An 8,303-nucleotide genomic window follows, 5' to 3' on the forward strand; every position below is an offset into this window, starting at 1 on the left:
TAGGATGAGCTCGATATCTCAACACTCCCCCTCGAGCTTAACTCCATCTCATGTACACTAAGCGAAGCCCTAAATATGCGGAGCTTCTCTATACCCAATGCTTTGGTGAAGATGTCAGCGACCTGATCCTGTGTGCTGACATAAATAAGGTCAACGTCTCTTGCCAAAACCTTCTCTCTGACAAAATGGTAGTGGACCTCTAGATGCTTCGCGCGAGCATTAAAAAACTAGGTTCCTGGCCAACTGTATACTACTAATGTTGTCACAGAAAATGACAACTTGTCTATCCACTGATAGACCCAAATCTGCAACAAGTAGCTTTCTCAACCAAGCTACCTCACATACTGCCATAGCAGCACCTCTGTACTGGATAGAGCAACTGTAGGCTTGCTGCTCCAAGTCACAGCAGCACTCCCCAAAGAAAACATGAAGCCACTAGTAGATCTTCTATCTGAGATACTACCAGCCCAATCAGCATCTGTGTACCCATGTACACATATCTCTATCCCAGTTTCATAAAATAGTCCACAATGCAAAGTAGACCTCACATACCTCTCAGTATGCGTCTCAATGCGTCCAAATGTAGCTTCCGAGAGGAACCTGCATAAACTGACTCATCAACCCAACAGCATAGCTCAAATCTGGCCTGCTGATCGTCATGTAGATCCAGCTTCCTACTATGCGTCTATACATAATACGATCCTCCAAAATCTCTCCTGAATCTGCACTCAACTTGCCATTCTGATCCAATGGCACTGAGATAGGCTTACAGCCTATAATGCCATACTTGGACAACATGTCCAAGCCATACTGTCTTTGCAGTAATCCAATACCATGTGGTGACCTAATCACCTAAATGCCCAAGAAATATCTCAGCTCCCCCAGATCCTTCATCTCAAACTTCTGTCTAAGCAAGATCTTTACATCAAAGATCTTTGCATCATGGTCCCCCGTAATGATCAGGTCATCTACATAGATGACAACAAGCACAACCCCTTTATCACTGTGTCTCACATACAGCGAGAAATCTGCATTGGCTACATGAAAACCAATAGTGACATGATATTCAGAAATCTTGTCAGACCATGCTCTTGGTACTGCTTGTTTTAAGCCATACAAGGCTTTCTTCAACCTACAAACATGCTCGGGGTGACTCATCCTCATAACCAAGTGGCTGCAACATATACACCTCTTCCTGCAAATCCCCATGCAAGAATGCATTCTTTACATCCATTTGATGTAAAGTCCATTGCTTTGATGCAGCCACTGCTATCACAACTCTCACTATTGCCATCTTGGCGACTAGGCTGAAAGTTTCCTCATAATCAATGCCATATGTCTGCGCATATCCTTTGGCTACCAATCTAGCCTTGTACCTGCTTATGCTTCCATCACTGTTATGTTTTACTTTGTACACCCACTTGCATCTAATGGCTTTCTTGCCTTCAGGCAATTGCACTAAATCCCAAGTCTCATTTCCATATAGTGCATCCATCTCCTCATCCATAGCTTTCTCCCAACACACATTTCCAACAGCCTCATCAATGCATGTGGGCTCTACAACCTATACAACTTTTGCCATGTATGCATAGTGATGTGCCACATAACCATCATAGGTAAACCTTTGCACAGGATTCTTCACTCTCCCAGATCTTCGCAGCTTTACATTCATGGCTTCCATAGCCTTCTTTACACCAGGTGTTCTCATAGCTGGTATCCCAAGATCCTCCTCAAGGCTCATCTCTGAGCCGCTAGACTCTCCATCAACATGAGAATGCCCTGCAAAAATGTTAGGCATCCTAAGGGGCTCAATCACTTTCTCTTTGCCTTTATATGATGTACTAATCACATTTGCAGGACTGGTATTATGACGCAGCCTGCCACTCCATGGTCTATCAATTGAACCACTAGATGAGGACTCTCCTGGTCCACTCAAAGACTGTGATTGCTGACTTGCATTCTATGCAACCACATTTCCACTCACATCAGTCCTAACAGCTTCTTTTTCAGCAGCATACCAGCTGCTCATCTCATAAAAAACAACATCCCTGCTTACCCTCAACTCACATGTAGAAGGGTTATAACACCTGTATCCCTTTTGCTCAAGGGAATACCCAATAAACACACATTTTTCAGCTTTTGGATCTAGCTTAGTTCTCAGCTCATCTGGCACATGCACATATGCAATGCATCCAAAGACTTTCAGATGAGACAAATCAGGTTTTCTACCACTAAACCTCTCCTCTGGAGTTACATCATGTATGGCTATAGTTGGAGTCCTGTTCATGATGTAAAGTGCTGTGAAAACAGCCTCAGCCCAATAGCTATGCGGCATATTCTTCTCTCCCATCAATGCTCACGCAATCTCAGCAATGTGCTTGTTTTTTTGCTCAGCAACTCCATTTTGCTGCGGAGTGTATCTGCATGTAAACAATCTCTGAATACCATTCTTCTTCAAAAATTCAGAGAACTCATTGGAGAAGTACTCCCCCTCCATCTGACCTTAGGCACTTTACATGTTTCCCTGTTTGCTTTTCAACCATAACTCTGAAATTCTGAAAATGAGTGAACACCTCACTCTTCTCCTTCATGAAGTATACCCACACTTTCCTTGTGTAGTCATCAATAAATGTCACATAATACCTGCAGCCTCCCATAGACATGGTCTTCGTAGGACCCCATACATCTGAATCCACAACATCTAGTGCATTTCTGCTCACATGGAAATACATGCTTCGTTTGCTTTCCAAATTGGCATGCTTCACATATTTTCTGCATACCTTCAACTTTAAACTTTGGCAGCCATGTCATCACAATTCCTTTAGTCTGCATAGACTTCATTCTTTGCACATTCACATGTCCAATTCTTTTATGCCAAATGTCCGTGTCTGCAACAATTCCTGAACCATTTGCAAACATCGCAGTACTCACTTCAGGCATGTTTACATTCTGCCCACTCTGTTGCCTTTTGCAACCAACCTGAACTTGTCTTTAAAGTCTTCAACATAACAACCATCAAGGTTAAACCGAGCCTGCAAACCCTGCTCAATCATCTGGCCAATTGAAACCAGATTCTTTATTATGTTTGGAACATGAAGTATATCTGCAAGGTACTTCACTTTGCCATCCTGCATAGACAATGGCGCATCTCCAACATGGGCAATTGGATGAGCAGTGTCATCCCTTGTTTCCACAAAACCTGGTCTTTCAAGGTTTTTCATCTCCTTGAACCACTCCCTATGACTTCTCATGTGGTTTGAAGCACCTGAATCAACATACCATACATCATCTTTATGTGCTGCTTCAACATTTTCAGACATGGCATTAACGACATGCTGCATAACAAACAACCTTTCATTATCCTCATTGTTTTTGCTCGAGGATGCATAGTTGTTTTGCTACAATTTTCCATTTTGCATGTCAGCCTGCTTCTTATAACAATCTGCCTGCACATGTCCAGGCTTACCATAATAAAAGCATCCACGTGTATCATTATACTACCTTTGCCAATTTCCACGACCTCTTTGACTCTCATTGCCTCTGAATTGGCCTCTTCCACCTACGTGTTGTTGTTGTTGTGAATTCTGGGACTGTTGTTGTTGCTACTGCTGGCCATAATTCTGATTACCTGTTCGGCCACCTCCTTGGCCGCGTCCACGGCCTCCTCTACCTCGTCCTCTTCCTGAACTTGTGTAGAAGGCCTGTTGCTCTGAACTGTTTTTGTTTTGTGAAGACGGTTGGCCTTCAACCAAGCTCTTCTCTTCTATATTCAACAAAGACACCAAATCTGTGAAATTGGGAATGTTTTCTCGAGTCTGAATAGACGTCTTGAACGCCTTGTATTGTGGCCTGAGACCACATAGACAGACTTCCACCTTATCATCATCATCTACTGAAACGCCAATAGATGTAAGGGATTTCACAATACCCTTGATCTTCAATGCATAGTCATTCAACAGACATACACTTTTTCTCCACAGTATGTTCATTCTTCAACTGTATCTTTCGTGCCTTGGTATTCGTTTCATAGAGTTTTACCAAGGTGTCCCACGCCTCCTTGAGGGACGGCATCCTGTATGAGCCCAATCATGGTGTCATGTATACTGATAGAGAGCCAATACATAACTTTTCTGGCTCCTTGGTTCCAATCCTTAAAGTCTTTCACATCTGCAACAACAGTCGGATTGATCTCCGGTGCCTCTTCATGCCGCTCACCTTCTATGTAGTCCCAATAACCCTTTCCCATCAGAAAATTTGTCAACCTGAACCTCCAAGCATGGAAGTTGTTCTTATCAAGCTTCTCAGCAACAATCTAGTTTATGCCATCATTTGACATCTTGCCAGACACACAAATTTACCAAAAACAGCACTCTGGTTTGTCCTGCACAAACTGCTGTATTTTCTACAGCGGTATTGTACTAGACTCAGATGTCATAACCTGTGACCTCAATGTGCATACATACACCCAATGGCAACTGATGACCTCCTTGCAGCACACACAATGTCTGCACAACCAATTTGTCTTCCTGTAGTTCTTAAAACAAAGTTCTGTATAGAATCGATGACTTACCCGCAGTGCTCGAAATTGCCTACTTTCTAAAAAAACAAAGGTCCTAACGCGCCCGAAACGCATTTTCGGTACAAAAAATGTAGTCCAATAGGATAGTGTAGTTGCCCTATAGCTTTACTCCCATGAAGAAAGCTCCTCAATCAGAGATCATTTGCCGGTGCCTCCCGTAGAGCTCCCGACAAAGGTGTAGTTGCCAACACAAATAGGGAAGAGTAGATGAAGCTCTTACCCTCGTACCGCTTCCTGTGGTTCTCTTGCTCTCGCAGCTCAGCCCTTAGCATGAACCAAACTCTGATACCATGAAAAGATGCAGGGGGAGAAGAGAGCTTGAGCTCTTGCAAGCACACACACGCTCACAAAACCCTAAAAGAGAACACACAAGGTGAGAGGCTGAAAATCTTCTTCTTCTTCACACAACACTCAACACACCATATACAAAGATAAGAGTATACACCATATGAAAAGGTACTCAACCAAATACATACTAGGGTTCTCTATAGTGTGAACCCAACTAAATGAGCTGGCGCTATAACTATGCCAGTCTCTAGACACACAGCCTGTCATCCCACTGGCCGCATATCACTCATGATCTCACCAACCATGCCAGTGGTGTAAGTGTAGGGCCTATCCCCCAGGCAGGTCATCAGTGTCCACCGCCTCACTAGATGAGCTCGATATCTCAACACTTCCTTTATCTTGTATAGATATAAATCTTTTATTTAAAACAAAACAAATCATTCTATACTCTCCCTTTATCTTGTATACACTTTGTTTATATAATACATTTTGTATATATATATATATATATATATATAAATGACCTTGAGCAAAATAAAAGACCTTGAGCAATGAAGCAGTTGGAGGAGGCGAAGGCACGGCCACGTGGAGCTCAGAGCTGGCTGCTGAGGTGCCTGGGATATATAGAATAACCAAAATTTTCAAAAATCTGAATCTTTAAATTTGAAGGCTAGGCAAAATGCAACCCCTTTTTCTAAATCATTTTTTATTAAAAAACCCAAATTATTCTACTCTCTCTCTCTCTCTCTCTCTCTCTCTCTCTCTCTCTCTCTCTCTCTCTCTCTCTCTCTCTCTTTATATATATATATATATATATATATATATATATATATATATATATATATATATATATATATATAACAAAACAAACCATTTTTTATTTAAAAAATCCAAAAACATTTTACAAAATACACCTAGGAAACTAATTTAAAAAGATGGATGAGAATAAGTCTGAGGGGATTCACCTAATTTTAGAACTTTTAGGAAACTCATTAAAAAAGATGGATGACAGTGCGGGCTCAAGGGATTCACCTAAGAATATGTAAAATATCATGTGAGTTAAACAAAAGGGGCTTACAATTTCATTGACTTACATAAAGTTTTACGTACATCCTCGATTTTTTAAATACAAAGAATAAAAAAATTGTAAGTTTAACTCGTAGTTTATTACCTTGAAGTTAACAAAATGGGTATATTTAAAACATCAAGCTTCATAGATCAAACTACTCCTTTAATGCATGTAGAGTGTTTTCCTTTAGTGAACTCCCCAAGAGTGAGTTAAAAGTTTTATTATCAAGTGATTTGCATCTCCCTTACACTTCTCATGAGAACCACTCTCTTTGTCTCAACAACATGCATGTTCCCCATGTAGAGGACACATATTGTTTGAACAACATGCATGTTCCCTATGTAAAGGACACATATTGTGTCAACTTTCATAAAGAAATCTATTTTCCAAAGGATTCATGTTGATAATTCGAGCGTAAGAGGTATGAGGGGCAATGCTCTCTGGGTCACCAACACCAAGAAGTCTTTTGACATACACGCCGATCATCATGCAGGTTGTGGGATCAATTGTAAGGCAATAGCCGTCAATGTAGAAGGGATTTGGTCCTATGGGCTTCTTAGGTATCATAACAAAAACCAAGGCAGTGATCGATCCTGGCCAGATCTTGTGGTGTGCGAAAAGTGAAAGCATGGGGCAGCAGGAGATGGATGGCCGAGGCTATGAGAGCAGATCATCAACAGCCATGCAAAGATTAGTGCACAGTAACAGTAATCACAATTCATCCTAGTCTTAACTTTCTAATTACGTTTCATCCTAGTTTGTACACTAACAGTGGTCCGAATTAATCATGCCCTTAACTTTCTAGTATGGTTATGTGCACACTAACATTAATCAAAAGTCATCACTCTTTAACTTTTTAGAAAGGTTTTGAATTGCTGTTTATATTAGGTTACATCATTAATTATAAAACATCCAACACTTATGTATACAATTCAACCTTAATTACTAATTATAGGTCATCATATATGATGGATTATGATTTGTGCATGCAGATTGCTGAGGATCTGCACTTTGTTCTGCGTATGAGGCATGCATTTGAGTCGCTGGACTACCCATCTGGCTTGTTTATGCCACCACCATTTGCAGGACTGAGATCAAATATTGGTGCACACGGGTTTCCCCCCATCTCCATTGCCCCCACAATTCTCCAAGAGATGGATCGAACTCGGTGATGAGCAGCACGTGAGGCCGGATATAAGGGGATTTATTTATTTTTGGATAGAGGGTGGTGGTGGACATTTAGAAACATGCAAATGGACGAGGGGGGATGCCATGCATGCATCATCTCCCTCCCTCTCTCTCTCTCTCTCTCTCTCTCTCTCTCTCTCTCTCTCTCTCTCTCTCTCTCTCTCTCTCTCTCTCTATGCCGCCTCTACGTCAAGGCTTGGAGTCGGCTTGCAAGTAAATGCAGAGAGCTTCTCAGTGTTTCTGGGCAGAGCTCTTAGCATTTCACGGTGGGAATCAGCTGAGATCTGTAGGTTATTCTATATATCTGCACTGTTGTAAAATCTTTCCTCCCACCTCCACCTCCACCTCCGCCTCCGCCTTTTGTCCATCCTCGCGTTCTTCTCCTTCCGCCTTCACCCTCTTATCATCATCTTTTGAGCTCTCCTTTTCACCATGCCACCTTCACCCTCTTATCATCATCTTTTGAGCTCTCCTTTTCACCATGCCGCCTCCCCTCTTCCACCTTTTTCTCTTCTCTCCTCCATAGCAACGCCCCTCCCTGCCTCCCTACCCGCCTCCCTTTGCGCCTTTTCCTTTGCATGCAAAGTACTTATGTGCCTAGCACTCCCCACTCTCATGTAAGCAGATAAATCATAGCCCCCGAAACACACCACCCCACTCCCGCGCCATTGGACCGCGTGTTTACTGACATCACGGACATGTTGCCACCACCTTCACAATTTTGCATGCAATACAGAGGAGCTGCTGTTGCATGCAAACAGAGGAGTTGCTGCTGTTGTTGGATGAGGGTAAAACGAGCGACTAGCTAACAGTACAAAATAATAGTACGAAATAACAGTTCATACCCGGGAGCGTGGAATAGCAGGTGAGGTGACTCGGGAGCGTGGAACAGCAGGCGAGGTGACCGGGAGCATGGAACAACAGGTGAGGTGATGCCAAAACGTGGAGGTGATGGAGCGCAGGTGTGAAGCGCAAGTGTGAAGTTCACATGGAGGGAGAAGCGCAGGCGCAAATTTCCAAAAACCACCTCCACATTTTTTATTTTGAATAAACCCCACCTCCTTTGCTCACTAGGAGGGTGGGGTTGTGGTTTATCTTGTATAGATAATAATAATAATTGGGTCAGTCCTCCTAAGGAGAAACACACCCCTTTGTGAGGGGGAGGTAGAGTGGGCCACA

The sequence above is a fragment of the Cibotium barometz genome, chromosome 29 (genome assembly GCF_041138505.1).
Source record: "Cibotium barometz isolate CiBa-2024 chromosome 29, ASM4113850v1, whole genome shotgun sequence".
NCBI lineage: Eukaryota > Viridiplantae > Streptophyta > Polypodiopsida > Cyatheales > Cibotiaceae > Cibotium > Cibotium barometz.